This window comes from Lissotriton helveticus, chromosome 5_1 (assembly GCF_964261635.1).
Source record: "Lissotriton helveticus chromosome 5_1, aLisHel1.1, whole genome shotgun sequence".
In the NCBI taxonomy this organism is placed as follows: domain Eukaryota; kingdom Metazoa; phylum Chordata; class Amphibia; order Caudata; family Salamandridae; genus Lissotriton; species Lissotriton helveticus.
In genome coordinates, this window is record NC_136065.1 from 658,082,847 (window position 1) to 658,102,217 (window position 19,371).

Here is a 19,371-nt window from a genome sequence, read left to right on the forward strand (position 1 = left end):
CAATAGAGACAAATCTCTTCTCCTTTTTCCTGCAAGAGATGGCAGAATTACAGTTCTTTTTCCATCGACGGCCAGGACAGGTACAGACAGGCGTTCTATACAATGGCCCATATTCTTTTTTGTCCACTATTTTTTCCCTGACCAGATCCCTGACTTTAGGAATACAGATAGGTCTTGCTGTGACTGACTTGACTTCCCCAGTGGCGGTCTGCTTTACCAGCACATTACTCTGTAGTGCCCTGGATTCAATTGGATCCTGTAAAACAGCCAAACGTTTATTGATGTCAAAGTTCTTTCATGAGCCACTGTGCCTTCACAATCAAGATCAGGTGCCCACATTCTTGTCCCAAAAAGAACCTCATAAAGAGTGGCACACCCTAGAGAACTTCTTGGCATGTTATTCAAGGCCCACTGTACCCCATATAAATGATTGACCCAACTGCTATCTGCACCTAATACTCTCACTGTTAATGATTGCTTTAAGTCCCAGTTTTGACTCTCCACAACCGAACAGCCCTCAGGATGGTACGTAGAGAAGTACCTCAGTGCAACACCCAAACTTCCATTGGCTTTCTTGGAAGTCTTAGAGCTAAAACGGGCCACAATCAGAATGTAATGTGCCAACTGTTTATGTCCCTATAAACACTCACAAATCTTTCATAACAGTTCGAGTGTCAGCCGAGCACTGAGGCCATACCTATAGGAATCTCAAGCAGGAATCCACTGCAACCATTATGTACTTGTAAGTAACCCTGGGCGCAGTTTGCGAAGTAGCGCTACGCGTAGCTACGCAAAGTGCACTTTGCACTACGCAAACTACGCGTAGCAATACGCGAACTGCGTAGTACCCTGTTCGCACTATGCAAGATTCCATTTTCATTGATTGCACAGTGCAGACAAGCATCCGGCACTGTGCAACCATTGAAAACGGCATCTTGCACAGAGCGAGCTGTAGTTTTCTGCCGCTCAAGGAGATTTTTACTCGAGCGGCAGCTTTTTCAATGCAGACTGGTAGTTTCTCATCGCGAGCGGTCGCAAGCATACGCGACCACTCGCAATGAGAAACCTGACCTCCCCGCGTTGAGAATCTCGCCGGGAGGTTTATTTTCCACGCTCGCGATCGGCAACTTGATGTTGCTGATCGCAAACGAGGAAAAAGTCTCACCAGGATGTCATTTTGCTTGCTCACGGTCACCAACTTGACGTTGAGAACCGTGAGCAAGCAAAAAATGACCGCTGCAAAACGCTTTGCGTGTTCGCACTGTGCTACGTGCAGTTTGCATAGTGTGAAGTTTCGCAAACTTCGCGAACTACGCGAGCGTAGCATAGTGATTTGTCTAGGGTTACTTGTAAGTAGGGGTGGGCGGAAATTGCGTAATCGCGTTACGCAACTCTTTGTGAAAATGTCAAAAATCTCTGCGAACACGTGGAAATATCGAGAAGACGCAGAAGTGCTTTTCCCGCCTGATATTTTCTGCATGATCGCGTTGGAAATGTCTCGCCAACTTGCCCATGCGGTCGCTTATAGGCGCAGCTATCTTGTTTTCACTTGTTCCACCCGCTTGTGATGCTTATTTCCTGTTCGGGGTTGCGCAATGCATGCTCGTGCCCGTTTGCGATACGTATTTCCTGTTCGGGAATGCTATTGCGTGTTCGCAACGCTTTCAGCGTGCTCGGGGGGAAAATATAGCGCAAACTTGTCCTCGCGGTTGCAATGGGCGCGGCCATCTTGTTTTTCACTCTATTGCTATGGTTCTGGGGCCTACTTTTAAATCCTCTCTGTATCTTTTCAATCCTTTGTTTGTGGAAACTTTTTTTTAATCTTTTTTATTAATTATATCTAAGACTATTTTCCTGATTCTATATTTTTTATTTTTGTCTACTTTTTGTGTGTGTTTTTAACTACTTTTTCACTCTTTTTCTATTGCCTGCTCTTTTTATTTCTTTTACTTGCTTTTTTAATTTTTACCTTTTCTTTCCCGTCCCCGCCTACCCCAGAACCATGTCAAAAGGCCACAGGGCTTGACGCCGTTGCCAGAGCCGCGACCGCCTTCCTTGCGGAAGGCGGCACCCACAAGGGGTGTAGGAACAGGCCTTATTTGGGGAGGTGGAGTTGGCTGCACTGGTTTTCTTTGTGCAGCGCCACCTCCCCTTAACCCTGGCAGCAGGTGGCAGGCCTGGGTCCGGGTCTGGGCTCCGGGAGTGTCGGCAGCGGTGGGGGATGGTGCGACGGGCAGTGTTTCGCTGTTCTGGTGACCGGCACACACAGAACCAGCTGACGCAGTGATGGTCCGATATCCTGGACCGGGAGCAGGACCTGCTGTACCTGCTAGGAGTGGAGGTCCCGGGTCTTGGTGAGTAACTATTTAATTATTACTACTTTGTGTCTGTTCTTCTGCTCTGTGTTATATATTGCGAATATCTTTTTCTTCCAACCAGCTAGAATGCTGCTGCTTACATTACAGGTATATTACATTTAAAAGTCTTCTGTGATTGGTATGACACAGGTGCTCTTCTGCACTACTAATCTTACTTGTTTGCAACTTTGCGTTTGTGCTCGCTTAGCGTGATTATGTAAGAGTTTATTTTAGAGAACTTAAGTTACATAATGCTATAGTGACTCTAGTCCTTACTTTGTCCTGTCACTAAGAGATAGGGGTGGATTGATACTTAGGTTTAGTTACTTATTAGTATGAGTTTGTGATTTTTTAGTGGTATGCGTGACGCCCCCTCTGTTACATCACGTGCTGCTAGTGCTTTCCCCAGTGCTTAGTAGAACCTTTTGTAGTTTGTTCAATGAGTGGTAATAGGCTTAGCACTAGCAGAACATCAGCATCAATCAATCAATCAACAATTTGGTGTATGCAAAAATGCAGTCATATGTCCTCCATTTCTGCATTTTTGAGGACTAAAAGAAGTGGAAATGCATACTTAATGTACAATTGGCACACCTGGAATAAGTGGGCTAGGTCAGGTGGTACGTACTACTTAGGCTTAGTTAGTATTCTGGAATCAGAATGGAAGACTGGATTAGTGTTGATAAATAATAAGTAGTCGATCCGCGAATCCCCCGATACTACTTGTTGTATAGATGAGATAGGTCAATTTATTTATTGCAATTGTTGTTTACATAAATGTTTTTTTGACCGTCCTTTAAAAATATTTTATTTGTTTCACACCAATCATCAATGTTTGTCTCTTTCTTATATCTTTCATGATCAGCACCCAGGGGCAAGAAGACAGGGTCTGAGTCGGCAGGAGGAGTACAAGAACAACACCAGGGACAGGAGGACCATGACGAGGGTTCTTCTGCTGGCCCTAGTAAGTCTTCTTGCTTTTAATATTATTATTTCTTATTCCCTAACTTTTACTGCACCATATTTTTTCCGAACTATTGTTTCCGTTTCCTAATGCTATTTTTTACCAACAATTATCCTTCAATCTGGACTATCTGTTTCTAAATTCCTGTTATCCCTGCCTCTACTATGATGACTCTCTGTACTACTACTATTAGTCTGTCTGTAGCTAAGCTTGCCCAGTTGGCCACTCTTTATTTAAAAGGTTTTAAATAAAACTCATATTCACCTGTAGCTCTACCCATTGAGTCCAGTCCTTTGGGTTGTCCTCTTGTACTACTTCTAGTCTTATTGATCTTGAGTCTTTGTTAATCTTGAGGCTTTTCGACAATTCCCACCAACAAATGCCCAACCCGATTTTACTATTTTGATAGAATAGGACATACTACTACTGCTCTAGGGATTTTGCACATACAGAACTTTGCACAAGAAAATAGGATGTTGGTGATGGTAGGTTGGACCTTCCTCACACCTCAATCAGAAGTTCAGAACCCACCACAATTCCCTGCTCGACTAGTTATAGTAGTGTCTCATCATGACTCCGAACCTCCCCCAGATACCCAACAAGTAGACAAGTAGACAACCCAGAACATAACACTCCCGACCTCTCAGTCATGGAAGCAATGCACATGCACACCCTTCTTTTTGCTCGCTCACTAGTGTAAGTCCACACCAAATACCATTGAGTCTATGTAAGTTCAAAAGTTTTATTTTCAATTGAATAAACATTGTTACACTTAGTTACAACAACTACAAGTCCATAGAAGAAAAATGGGAAATCATGATAACTGAACAGTGGTGGAAGCAATGTGGTGGTAGGAATGTAGTAATTATAAAATTATAAATGAAGTTCTCTGAGCGAGTTCTGGGGACCCCGCACCTTAGAAGAACCTAGTACTGGTAGTTGTTACATCATATGCTCTGCAAAGCTCTGTTTCGTAGAAGGGAATCTTCCGTCTGTAATGAGAAGAATGGTGCTCATTAGTATATTGCAAGCATTTCTCAGCCGTGCCAAAAAGTGTAGCATTTTTATGGATAAACAATATGGACTAACACCAGAACTCCATAAAATGTGGCTTGTTAATGTTTTGGTTGACCTGGTACGCAGCGCTTTGACAGTAGCAGTATGAGGTCATGTGGGCTCAAAGGTGTCTTGTACAACAAGCTGCAAGGTAACGTCACGTGTGCAAAAATAAAAGACACTAAGGTAAAATGGTTGCATGGCTCGGGCTAACTAAGCAAAGACTAGAATGACCCTAGGGACCATATATAACTACTAGTGTCTACTCTACTACTACCTGATTTGTACTGGTGATGTATGTTGTATATGTATGTATTACTATTACCTCACTTTTCAATCTTGCTACTGAAAAATAGGGGGAGGTGTATATGACACCTAAAAAATGTGTAAGGTTTTTTCTAGGCGCACTACCGACCACCAGTGCCGCGGCCAGCGGCTGGAGAGGATGCGTCAGTTGCAGATGGAGCTGCAGGGGTTGAGCCAGCACCAGTGGCGGGCGGTGGTAAGTTAGATTCCTAATCCTTACTTACTGACATTACACTCACTGCAAGGGTATACTGTATACTGTACTGTTGTGACTTAGTAAGTAAGAAGTTGTTGTGAAAGTTTGAAGAGTGAAGACACCCTTTAATTTGCATTAGTAAAGGCATTAGTGGCGGGAGTGTTGAGCAACCAATGGCCTCTTCTATCTGATTTCAACTCCGCTGTGAAAGTTTTATGGAGAAGACTAAAAGACAGATCAGATCACCTGGTGTTGAACCAAAAGGGAAAGACGGGTGGAAGGAAGAAGGAGGGGCGAGATTTAATATTTATGACTGACAGAGAAGGATACGTGTGATGCATGCATGCATGCATGAATAGGTGTCTGATAGGAATCAGATGCATGGTTGGTTGAATGCCTGAAAAACTTCCACAAATGTTAAAGCCCAAGGAAGTGGGAGGATAGACACATACCACAAATGTTATGTACTGTGCTTGATAGTGCTACCATGCCACTATGTGTGCAATTAACTTGTCTTACTGCTTTTCTAAGAGTATATTTTACAATAGTGTTGTTTTTTTCTTTTTGATATATAGCTACTCCTTCCACGGGGAAACCTGATTGGAAGGAGTTGGCCGCCAAGACCCGGCACCGGAAGCTGGAGGCCATCCAGTGTGAATATCGTCGGCTGGTGGTCCTTGAAGAGGAGGAGGAGGAGGTGGCAGCAGCTGCAGCCTCCTCCAATGCACCGGTCTCCAGCCACCGCCATCCAGTGGTACGGTGCCACCGTCTGGCAGACGCCTGCTGCTGCCCTTCCCTTAGCATCACTGGTGCCCCCCCACTGTGGCTGCAACTGCCACGCTTTGAAGACTGTGTCGCCATTTTGGAGGAGCAAGTGCGTGTCCTCCAAAGTCGATCCCGCCGAACCTAAAGAGACCCTGTTCATTGCCACTTTTTTATTTATTCTTTTGGTGGGTGGGAATCAGGCGTTGGGGTTTCGTGTTTTGGACTATTAGGTTGGACTTTTTCTTTATGGACATTGGTTGGGGTTAGGGAGAGGGGAGGGTCAGGTTTTGTGTTTTTTTTGCATAGTTTATTTTTATTAGGGTTATTAAATCAATATTTCAACTTTACATACAATGTTGTTAATGTTTTGTGGGTGTGGTTACTGTTTTACAACACACTATTTCCTTGCTGGTGCAGGGTTGCCCATAGCCAGTGTTTGACTTAAAAAATTGGCTGACTTTGTGAGACATAAACAGATAGATGCGGCACCCCTCACTGATTGAGTTGTCCTACTAGTACTGTCAGTCTCTTCTAGTCTATGCATTCTTTAACTGGACTCAAAGGGGTGTGTGAATTGATTGAAAACATGTCCATTATTAATTATGCCTCCCCCAAACTTATCTTACCTTTGCTTGATGTTTAACTTAGGCACAGCGATGGCTGCATGGTGGTGATGGTTTCCTTTCCTAACATGCCATGGTTGTGGTGGTAGTAGTAGTAGACACTGGCAGCAGCATTTGCAAAAAAAGAAAATGAGACAGTCAGTCGCCTGAGAGAGACTGTTCGAGGAGCAGTAGAATGAAGTACAATACAGAACTTACCGCGAAACAAAAATATGCAAACATTTTTTACAATAAAACATAATGGTGGTGGGGATAGCCTAGTACACAGAGTTACAAACTATAGTTGTGTTGAGTCGCTTGACTAGGCCTACAGTACACTGGACACAAGCGTAACCGTTAGTGCTATGTAGGAGGATGACAACAAATCCAATTGATGCCAGCAATTAATGTGGATGTATAGGTTCCTTTGGTAAATAAAAATCACCTCACAAATATACTGCTCATGGGTGGGCAAGCAGAAGAAGATCCTCGCCCTGCCTTGAAATTGGAGTACTGTTGCTTTTGCCACAACCGCCCCAGCAAGCGTGTGATAAATTATTGGTGTACATTTAATTTAGTCACACCTCAATAAGTCACACAGCCCGGGGGAAGAGGGTTAGGGTTTGTTGAATGGATGGGAAGAGGGGTTTGGGGAAATGTTTGAAAATGAAAAACAGTTTGCATGGACAAAAAACAAACGACAAACTCTGTAGACTACCATATCCATATCAATATGTTAAGGGAGAAAAAGGAAATGCATGCATGATGATGATCGATAAGGAGACCGGATTACATACAGTTTGTGTTCAGTTATTCCGGGCTTACTTTTACAGATAGCAAAGAACATTTTTAAATATCTGTAGGGATAAATCATAAACAGAGAGCAAACCTAATGATAATAATAAAAACAACAAGAACACACTGTTGTAAAGATTATACACAAAAAATGAATGAAATTATTTAAAAGATGATGAAAGTTGAAACTGTTACTGTGTTATCCTGGTCAAAAATGTGGATTTGCATCTCGGCATTCCTCTTGGTCCTCTCGTCCATCAATCTTGGGTGTCGCCACTGCCTGCCTGGCAGATGTAGATTTATTGGTAAGGTAAGTGTGCATTGTTTTCCCAAGTATAGCACAGGGTAAGGCCTGGCCTGTAATTGTAGATGGAAAAACAAAAGGGATATTGAGAAACAAAGTTGAACAAATGCACAAGTTATGGTGTAATACAACAAGAACACTTTCCGAGGCAGCATGTATGCATCATCTCTGCACTAGTCTGTTTCCAGCATTGACCTACCAGAACAACAGGACAGAGCAGGCCCACAGTGACAGCACGTCGCTTAGCACATCCTCTGTTTAGTGTACATGTTTTGAAAGAGTTGGACAAAGCACATATCCAGCAACATAGCATTTTACAATGTAAGTGACTAAATCAATGCACCGCAGTCATACCACCGCTACACTTGACTCCACTGCTACACAGACATTTAGGTCTGCTGTGGTTGTTGTTGACTTGTTTGCCTTTTATGCCACTCATGAAACGTCCTGACTTATTATTCCATCAATCATCTCCGATACTTGTACTGAGTGACTGTGAAGATCAGCCTGCAGTAGAGAAGTACAATTTTGTTATTAAACAACAAGACTAGAAATATTATTGCCTTGAGTCACTCTTTAGTGTGTAGAGTAGACTAGTACACTTTGAATTCACTTCATGCACAACAAACAAAAAAACACAAACACCAATCACTCAGAGTCAGTGTCCAATACATGCCATTCATTTTTATTACCTGTTCCTTCTCATCTTAAGCTGAGGGGCCGTCTCTCTCGCCATCATCATCATGGTGCTGTTGTCCTACTCAGTGTGCAGTGAACAGATTGAGTCCCCTTCCTGTATTTAAAAGCAATGTATCAGGCTGCATTAGAAGTACACATTTCTTATTAAAAATAGTTGCAAGAAGGGGACAATTGCCTTGAGTTACTTTTAGTGTGTAGGATGATGATTATTATATATAGTACACAATAAAATAACTTCATGCACAACAAACAACAACAAAATCACTCCGTCTGCGTCCAATGCATGGCATCATTCATTACCTGTTCCATCTCATTTTCAGTTAATGTGCAGTCTCTCTCGGCTCGGAAAGGAGGATAGCTATAGTAGTCATCATCATGTTCCACTTCTTTTGAAGGGACTAGGAAAGATGTTATTTTTACTTCTATTTTGCATCATCCAATCATCATCTGTCTTGAGCGCAATGGATTTAGGGAGATTCAGGAGGATGGAGCGGAGGAGCAGGATTCGGAGGACTGTACTGTGAAATGCAGACAGCTGAAACTCGTATATTGAAATAAAAAGAGTAGAAGACGGTGGTGATGGATTTGTTGTGATTCAAAGGTTGTAACTGGAAAGACAGACACACAAATAAAGGACAATAAGGGAGGAAGACAGTAAGTGCAAGCCTAATTGTCATGGAAGTATAGTTCATCCTCTAACTCTGGGGGTTCAACCAGAAGTAGGTAATCATCATGTAACACACTACTTCTCTCACCTGAGCCGCTGTCCTCATCTTCCTCCCTTGATTTATGTATTGAGTAATTCGTGGTATGAAGTGCTTATTCATTTTGATCATTGTTAACCTCTCCACGTTTTTGGGCAAGAGACTGTTACAATGGAACCAGCAGCACTGAAAACACGTTCAGAAGAGACACTTGCGACTGGGCAAGACAGATAGCTTATCTCCAGCCTGCTGAGCAGTGGCCATTGGGCCCTTTTCCCATACCATTCATTTGATAACTTTATTTCGGTCATAGACCATAAAAGTGCACATAAAATACATACAAGCACGAAATATTAAGACAATAAATAATCATCAAATCGTTAAAAGAGAATTAAACTTTGAGTTATCAAAAACAGGAGAATAGAAAATATCATATTTACTGCAGTTAAGTTAAAAAGGTTTGTCTTCTACGCCACATACTAAGTAAATAACGGGATACGGCGAACACAATAGGGGGTGAGTGTCATAGGTCAGGATCCGACAAGCCTGAATGAAATGCAGAAGTTTGAGGTTCCTGCAAATTGGGATCAACCAACAATTTCTAATTGCTGAGTAAGCAGGGCAAAAAAACAGTACATGTGCGACATTTTCATTTTTATAATCACATGCAGGACAAGCTTCATTATTAGACTTTAACCATTTACATGTAAATGACCTAATAGGTAAAGTGCCATGCCTTTACTGGAGATACAACTTTCTAGCAAACGGAGGTTCAATAACATCCATGAATTCCTCAAATTTAGATTCCATTTTAACAAGGAGGAACTCTGTCGTTAGCCTGCCCATGATTGCAGAGCTCTGGTGTTTTAAAAAATTCTGCCTGCGTATCTGGGTATAGAGTTCCCTTTTTGATATCCCAGGGCAATGAATCTCCGCTGTCTCCCAAAGTTCCGGGAGACCTATCTGGATACTAACGGCCCTAATATGCTGCAGCCATGGGATCTTTTTACATTTAAGGGAGATCAAGACCTCAGATAATTCTGCTCTGTAGGCGGCCAGTTCAGGGACTGACCAGATCCTCTTCCAGTACATAATTGGTCTTGCACTTGTGATCTCCTCTATTGGCTCCATCCCAAGGTCTAATCTAAGAGGAATCAGTGGTGTGCTGACTGGTAGTCCAACTAGGTTCCTCATGAAGCTTTGTTCCACCCTTATGAGGTTCTGAGTCTGTTTATGCCCCCAAAGTTCAGCACCGTATATTGCCGCAGTTCTAGCCTGACGACAATATATTTCCAAGGCCGGAGACACCGGCTTAAAGACTGACCCCCTAAATACTTTGCTTATACCCCCGCTAGCTGTGATAATTTGAGTGCCGACTTGGCAATCTGCGTATTCCACTCAAAGCTCTCTGTCAGGGTAACACCCAGGTATGCAAAGGTCTTAACCCTCTCAAGGGGAATACCATTTAAGACCGGGTTTGGGCGTGTCCGCTTCGGGGGGTTGAAAATCATGAACTTTGTTTTTTCTAGGTTGATTTCCAATCCCGTCGCCGCGCCAAATGCTACAAATCCGTCAAGCGTTCTTTGAATGCCCGATGATGTTCTAGACAACAACAGAGTGTCCTCTGCGAACATCAGAGCGGGCACTCTTCCCAGCATTTGCGTTCTCCCCAAGCGCTATCGGCGCCCAGACCCCTCCGCCTCCATTTTGATGATTGTTGTCCTCCGTAGCAAGCCCGCCCCGCCTCCCAGCTGAGACGCCCTCGCCCCTCCCCCTCCACTATCCATATATGACAGTAGCTCCCGCGCGCAGCGTTCACGCGCAGCGTCCGCGCCCAACCCGCGCCGAAGGTGCGCCAAAGGTAAGCCCGTCTACGCCCGTCCGCGCCTGGACCGCGCCCAGCGCCAGACCCCCTGCCCCCCGCGCAGCCCAGCCCCCCCGCATTACCTACGATGCCGCCGCCCTCCTAGCCCTTAACACCGGGCGCGCCCCCAACTGCGTCCAAGCCGCTCCTGGACACACCCATGGACCTTTCTCATGCTACTCCTGCAAATTCAGCGGCACCAACAACATCTCCGCTACGACCACAACACAGATTCCCGACCCCAACCACCTACAATGCATCCTTCTCAACACCCGCTCGGTCCACAGGCACGCCATTGACCTTTGGAACCTACTAGACACCATCTCTCCTGACGTCGCCTTCCTAACGGAAACATGGATGAACGCTTCCTCCGCCCCTGACATCGCCACCGCTATCCCTGATGACTATAAGATCACACGCAAGGACCGCACCGACCATACAGGAGGAGGTATCGCTATCGTCCATAAAAAATCCATCCGCATCTCTACCAGCTCCGACGCCAACCTCGCTAACTCCGAACACCTTCACTTCCAGATCCACACCGACCCCAAGACAACTCTCAGAGGCACCCTCCTCTACAGACCACCAGGACCCCGCGCAAAATTCAGTGAAGACATCACGGACTTCATCACCCCACACGCGCTCCCCTCCAAAGACTACATCCTTCTGGGAGACCTCAACTTCCACCTTGAAAAGATCAACGACCGCAACTCCGCCACCCTCTTGGACAACCTCGCCAACCTCGGACTTAAACAACTGGTCACTTCCCCCACCCACATCGCAGGTCACACACTCGACCCCATCTTCACCTCCAGCAACCATGTCTCCTTCAGCCACACTACGAATCTCCTCTGGACTGACCACAGCTGCGTTCACTTCACCTACAACAAGCCGAAACCCATCATCCACTTCAAACCAACTCTACAAAGAAACTGGAACAAAATCACCACGGATCAGATCTCCACATCGCTCCTTCGAACCTCCCCAGCCCTCTCTTCTAACGCCAACGAAGCCGCCTCCAACCTCACCCTTTGGTTATCCAACACCGCCGACACCTTAGCACCACTGAAAAAACGTCAACACAAATCTGGCAACAAGAAGGCCTCATGGTTCAACGATGATCTCAAGAAGTCCAAGAAACTGTGCCGCTCCCTTGAAAAGGCCTGGAAAAAAGACCCATCCACCAGCAACAAGGACGCCTTCAAATGCGCCACCCGTACTCACCACCAACTGATCCGAAAAGCCAAGAAAACAGCATTCAAGGATCGACTTGACAACAACGCCCACAACAGCAAGGAGCTCTTCAACATCGTCAAGGAATTTTCCAACCCCTCGGCCAACTCCAACGACATCACCCCCTCTCAAACCCTCTGCGACTCCCTAGCCTCTTTTTTCCACAACAAGATTGCTGACATCCACAACAGCTTTGACAACCAACCCGGAAGCCAACCCACCCTACCATCTGCTGACCATCTTCCCCCCGTAAACACCCTTAACACCTGGAACCCAATCTCCACTGAGGACACCATCCGCCTGATGAACTCCATCCACTCTGGATCCCCCACAGACCCATGCCCTCACCACATCTTCAACAAAGCAGACTCAGTCATAGCTCCGCACCTCCGAGACGTCATCAACTGCTCCTTCAACTCCGCTACCTTCCCAGAAGACTGGAAACACGCTGAACTCGCCGCCCTTCTGAAAAAACCAACAGCAGACCCCACCGAACTCAAAAACTACCGCCCCATCTCGCTTCTTCCATTCCCGGCCAAAGTCATCGAGAAAGCTGTCAACAACCAGCTCGCCGCCTTCCTCGAAGCCAACAAATCACTCGACCCCTCACAATCTGGTTTCCGCGCCAAACACAGCACTGAGACCGCCCTCATCGCAGCTACAGACGACATTCGAACTCTACTGGACAATGGAGACACAGTCGCCCTCATCCTCCTCGACCTCTCTGCAGCCTTCGACACAGTCTGCCACATCACCCTTCTACAACGCCTCAGAAACATCGGAATCCAAGGAAAAGCACTGGAATGGATCACCTCGTTCCTCACCGGAAGAACCCAGAGAGTCCGCCTCCCACCATTCAAGTCCGAGGCCTCTGAAATCATCTGCGGAGTACCTCAAGGATCCTCACTCAGTCCCACCCTCTTCAACGTATACATGAGCCCCCTCGCGGCCATCGCCCGCCAACACAATCTCAACATCATCTCCTACGCGGATGATACTCAACTGATCCTTTCTCTCACCAAGGACCCCAGCACCGCTAAAACTAACCTACACGAAGGAATGAAAGAAGTCGCCGAATGGATGAAACAAAGCCGTCTGAAACTGAACTCAGACAAAACAGAAGTCCTCATCCTAGGTACTTCCCCCTCAGCATGGGACGACTCCTGGTGGCCGGAAGCCCTCGGAAAAGCACCCATCCCGACGGACCATGCACGAAACCTTGGCGTCATCCTGGATTCCTCACTCTCAATGAACAGACAAGTCAGCGCCGTATCCTCTTCCTGCTTTAACATCCTTCGCATGCTCAGAAAAACATTTCGCTGGATCCCATCCGAAACAAGGAAAACAGTCACCCACGCTCTAGTCACGAGCCGACTGGACTACGGAAACACCCTCTACGCAGGTACCACCGCTAAACTCCAGAAGAAACTACAACAAATCCAAAACGCCTCAGCCAGGCTCATATTAGACATCCCACGCAACGAACACATCTCTGGCCACCTTAAAGACCTCCACTGGCTACCCGTCAATAAGAGGATCACTTTCCGACTGCTTACCCACGCACACAAATCACTCTACAACATCGGACCAGATTGCCTCAACTCTCGACTGTCCTTCTACACCCCCTCCCGCCAACTTCGCTCTTCCAGCCAAGCCTTCGCCACTGTACCTCGCATCAACAAGACCACCATGGGAGGCAGATCCTTTTCATACCTGGCTGCCAAAACATGGAACTCACTCCCCGCTCACCTTCGCCTCACCCAGAATCACCTAGCGTTCAGAAAGCAGCTTAAAACGTGGATATTTGACAAATAATCCTCCTCCCCTTCCTAAGCGCCTTGAAACCCTCTGGGTATGTAGTGCGCTATACAAATTTTATGACTTGACTTGACTTGACTGTGGCCAATTTTGGGGCATCGCTGTCCGCCACACCATTCAGATGATCCACAAGACCATTAATGTAGATACTGAATAGTGTGGGCGCCAGAACGCACCCTTGGCGCACTCCTTTCTGGACAGAAAATTGATCCGTAAGGTCGCGATACCTTCCGCACCTGACCTGTGCATAGTTGTTTGTGTGGAGTCTAGATAGAATGGCCAATAAATAGGGCGAGAGTCCCAGGTCTGCCAGCACCTTCCACAGTTTCTCACGAGGGACTAAGTCGAATGCTGCCCGCAGGTCCACAAAGACAAGGTAGAGGCTGCCACCGTCCACACTTGCTATTTTCCAGTATAGGACCTGCAAGCGAAAATTTTGATCTATGGTAGAAGTGCCAGACCTAAAGCCTGCCTGGAGTGTTGTTAGAATCCCGTTCTCTTCTATCCACCCAAGGATCCTATCAAGGACAATCCTCCCCATTAGCTTTTGTGATGTATCTATTAAGCTAATGGGTCTATAATTTGATGGAGTAAGTGGACAGCCCTTTTTAAAAATTGGCACGATCTCCGCACCCACCCAAGTTGGGGGTAAATCAGCTCCCTGCAACATCTCGTTAATTAAAACAACCAAGTAAGGTGCCCAAATTTTGGGTTCGGTAAGAAACAAATCCCCAGGCAATTTATCCAGACCTGGGGCCTTATTTGGGAGCAATTTTCCTATTGCTACCTCAACCTTTCTCAGTGTGATAGTTTCAACCTGGGGGAGACAGGACTCTCTTCCTACTCTCAATTGGTTCCTCCAACAGGGATTGACCAGAGTCCCCACGTGTTGATGCTTAATTTGGGGACCTTTAATAGGAACTACGGTCATCTTTTTACAATCTACAACCCTTGTGATACTTTGGAATTGTTGGGGTCCAGTGAGTTCATTGGTTAGGATGTCAATCTCAGAAATTCTGTAGAGTGCTTCAAAGTGCTTTTCCCATATTGCAGGAGCGATATTGGGGGCAAACTCAGGGGAAGCCCACTCAGTCCGGTTGCAACAATGGACCAAAATAGCTTGGAGTCCCTACACCTTAGTGCAGATCCAAGCTCCTCCCACATCATGGCCTCCCATTCCTTCTTAGCGTCATTAATTGCCTTTTTGTACATAGAGCGTTGGACCCTAATAGCTGTAGTAGCCTTAGTTTTTAAAACTAACAGCAAGGCTTTTTTTGACTTACGACAGGAGGCATTAAACCATGGGTGCGTCTTTGACCGGGGTGAATTTACCCTTCTCACAGGACAAAGGGCATCCTTTAAAATGGCGGCCAACTGGTTATGGATATCGGTGGCCCTTCCCCTGGTACCAAGATTCCCCATTTTTACAATAAATGGGATAATAATCTCATATAATTCAGCAAGTTTTGTTGGGGAGTCTTGGAGGTCTGGCCATTTTACCCTTCGTCTACAATTAGATATTATTAAAGGTCGCGGAGCACTATTTTGGGGGGGCAGTGGATTTGCCAGCCCGAAACTCCCCAGTTTAAGGGACAAATCTAAAGCATTGTGGTCGCTATCATGCCTTTCAAGGACCCTAAATTCGAGCAACCTATCCCAATGCCTAGCTTCAATGAATATATAATCAATCACTGAAGTTTGATTCAATCTATTAAATGTTTCTCTCCCCGGCCTATCGGGCTCGACCCTCCCATTACATGCTCTCAGTGATGTAATTAGCGCAAATGCCTGTAATTATAGGACGAGAGGGGTCCATACCTTGACCTGAGGGATTAGCGGGTCTGGGATATGCCAAAACTGGTCAACTTCGTCCTGAACACCCAGATTCGGGTCCACAAGTGGCTCAAAATGGCAATTGAGGTCTCCACCCAGGATTAAGACGGTGGAAGAATCTATCGACTGGATAAAGTTTAATAAAGTTTCAATTGCCTCAGACTCCAGACCCCGCCTAACTGGCCTTGAATATACATTTATTAAGGCTATATTTTGCCTATTTAGCGGGGAAAGTAGTACGCACTGGACGTCTGGTGAGTTGGTTGGGATTTGGGTAGCCTGAACTCCCAAGTGGGTGCCTACCCAGATTGACATCCCTCCCGAGGGCCTTCCCCTGCCTCCCGTTGTTGCTAAAATATCAAAGGTAGCAAAGCCCGACACTGAACTTTCTTGTAACGCCCAAGTTTCCTGTATCATACAAATATCATGTTATGCCATGAAAGTACCCCATTCAGGAATAGACAATTTACTCTTCAGTCCCGCCACATTCCAGGACAAGATCTTTATGGGTGGGTCGGTTGATCCTGACTTAATTGATACACAGTCCAAGGGGCTGATAGGCCCAGCAGTAAAATTGGAACTCACAGACAACCTTTCCTCTATCTCATCACTAGGTGTATGTCTATTAGCCAATATGGTGGTAACTAAAGGCTGGGATGCCTGATCCAGTACCAGGGTTTTAGCGGGGGAGCAGGGGTTAACATATACATTAGGCTGTTCAGTCGGGAGCGAATGACTACTAGAATCCTCTCTCTGTCAGTCGCAGTCATCGATGCCAGAGAGGGCATTGAATCTGATCGTCACCTCCACCGGTGTAAGCTGTCCAAATGTGTTCACCATCCTAGCTCTGTGGTGCCTAAATGGTACAGTGTCCCATCCGGATAATCTGTCAAGCACCGTAGGGTTGGGTATATGAATCGTGTTTCTATGAGTGCGTGTGTCATATATACCTGGCCTATAAAAAAAAACAAGAGGCAATATGACAATGCCCTGTCTACCCTGTAGTGTGCCACCCTGCACTTCCCTCAGTAGCCTATCCACTGGGACCGGGCTATTAAAGTTAACCACTATACAATCACCTTCTCTACATTTCCGCGTTTTTCCAAGCCATGCTACTCTTCGTGCCATTATTATGTGGTCTCCTACTCCCAATCCTTCCCTGGTGTTACGACTCAACCAATGTATAACCTTGTTTTTTAGTTGGTAAAACTCCTCTCTCTCACCCTGTCGTAGTGGAGGAACATTTCCCAGGACTATTACTAACGGGGAACATTCAGGTGGTAAATTTAGAATGGTTTGGTTGCCTACACAAATAGTTTGTTTGACAGTGTGTTTTGGGCCTGGCAATTTTTCCACTTCTATAGATTTCTCCGGCAGCCTTGTTAATCTATCGCTACCCTCTATTCCCTGTTGTTTCTCCCTGGAACTTCCTCTGCTACGCTCCCCCATCCCATCCTCCGATGGTAATGCATAGTGGCCCGTGTTTGCAATATTAGGATGTTTTGGATTAACCAAGCTCTTTGTGTTCTCATCCTGACCCTCTGGCCTTGTGCTATTTAGTCTTTGGCCCCCCGGCTTCATGCTGCTTAGGACTGAATTAAGTATTTGGGTATTATCTACTGTGACCTTTTGGAGGTTATTTAGAGTTTTATCAATTACCTTTAGTCTTTCAATAATAGGGAGTATTAGAGATTTTACAAGGTGCTCCACTTTCCCAATCAGCCCGCCCTCTTCGGACTCCACTATTTGTATTTTTTCCGATGGCTGCTGTTGGTTATTGTTATAAGTAAGGCGGGCACCTTTATTTTGTACAGGGGCTATGTCATGTGTGGGGTCAAGGTGATTAGAGCCCTTGGATGTGCCTAATTTTTCTCCTAATTTAGGGATCTTGGCCTGTTTGCCTTTACACCCTCCACTTCCCCTCTTTCTTTTCCCGTTTAGATTCACACTTATAGGTGTTATATTAACAGTTGAGAGTTCATAGCTATCTAGGGGGTTCGTATCACATTGTGCAATATCCTCCAGAATAGTGACACTGTCTCTAGTGCTATTCCCGGCTGTAACACCACTTAATGTATCTGAGCCAATACTAATGTCAGGCAGACCTAGGTCGCTAAGCTGCTGGCTCAGCCGGTTTTCGGGTGTTGTGCTGTTTTGAATTGGGCCCAGGGACGACTGTTTGGAGTTGAAGAGTTCAGTAGAGAGCCTTTTTTCGGTAGATAGAGTCTCTTGATCAAGGGCATCAACAACCCTGGTAATATATTTGTCCATAGTTCCCACTATGCTTCCACAGCCTACATTTGAAGTTAATGTTCCCCCTTTTACTTGCCATAGAGACATGGTAATAACTGCCTTCACCCCAAGGTCACGACGAGAAATACAGGAGTTGTCTTAATCCACCCGCATTCGCCTGTAGTAAACTGTAAGGACACTGTTAATAAGGTACCTTATAATAGTTGACAGGAGTGTGACCCAACCCAGCCTCCTCAGGCGACGCTCCCGCGCGCTGCCACAACGCGGGGGAAGTGACTGATAATATAGCGCCTCCTGGCGCGTTTCTGGCGGTGGCGGCAGCTTCCGGCCATTATGCTCGCTGGGACCTGTAGTCCGTGTGTCCCCCGGTGTCAGCTGCCCTCCCCCACACAGCGGCCGCAGAAGATCTTAAGGTGGCTTGCGACGGCGGGGGTAGAGCTAGGAGGCAACAACAGGTGGCGGTCAAAGAAGAAAACAAAGGTCAGAGGACCGGACCCCACCAGGCAAGGTGAGCCCTTTCAACAGTCTGGCAGCGTTACAATTGAAATCCAAATCAAAATGATTCAAAACCGATGTACAACGGTACACCAGACCACCGGTGCACAGGAAATCAGGAAAGGAGCCTGTTCTGTGCTATTTTATGCACCGTAGTATCTTTTTGGCAGCTCTTGCGCCCTCCCTCTCACTAACCACTGTCTACCCTCGTTGCTTGAGAGTAGATGGAAGGGGCAATGGCTAAAATGGTAAATGGCAAGTAGAATCGCAGGGGAACAAGGAGCAAGGAGGCTGTTCTGCACTGTCCTGCGCTCCGTCAGTGCTCTACCCACTCCAGCCTTGCTTCAAAAACTTAGGACCTCTTGTAGCTTTTTTTTTTTTTTTTTGATTGCAGCACTACTGCGGCGCTGTTGCAGCGGAATTGTGGCTCACCTCACCCAACCGGGAGACCTGAGAGATCCTACGGCTGCTGCATGGGAGACGCACCAGTCGCTGCTGCCAACTCCGCCTGCTCCTGCATGGAACTCCCAGAGGTCCGAGGCAATTGCAGTTTTGCTGCTGTTTGCAGTTTTTGGTGAAGAATGACCCACACTGGAAAACCAGATAGCTCCTGCGGCCACCGCCCGTTATTGCACCTGCTGCTGCACGCTCGGGCACAACGAAAACCTGGACTGGACACAGCACCGCACTGGATGGCAATACACTGCTCCCAGAGAACAACTTGCGGCTCCTGCCGCTGTGCTCAGCAATGCCCTGAGGTTCCTGCGGTTCCTGCCGCGTTGTAGGGCACTCGCGGATGATGGGGCAATTTGTGGCTCCGTCACACCAGAGAGCAACTAACGGCTCCTGCCGTCGCGCTCTCAGCAATGCCCTGAGGTTCCTGCCGCGTTGTAGGGCACTCGCGGCTCACAGGGGGTAATTCGCAGGTCCCGCTGCACCAGAGAGCGACTCACGGCTCCTGCCTCCGTGATTTTCGAAAGTCAGGCGAGGAGACCAGGAGAGAGCGTCCACCCAGCCCACACGTACAAACACGAAACACGAAATACAAACACCCATGCCAATACCGCAATGGGTTTTGATCAATGTACACCTCTGTTGGGTGGTCCAGATAGGCATGGACCATCCGC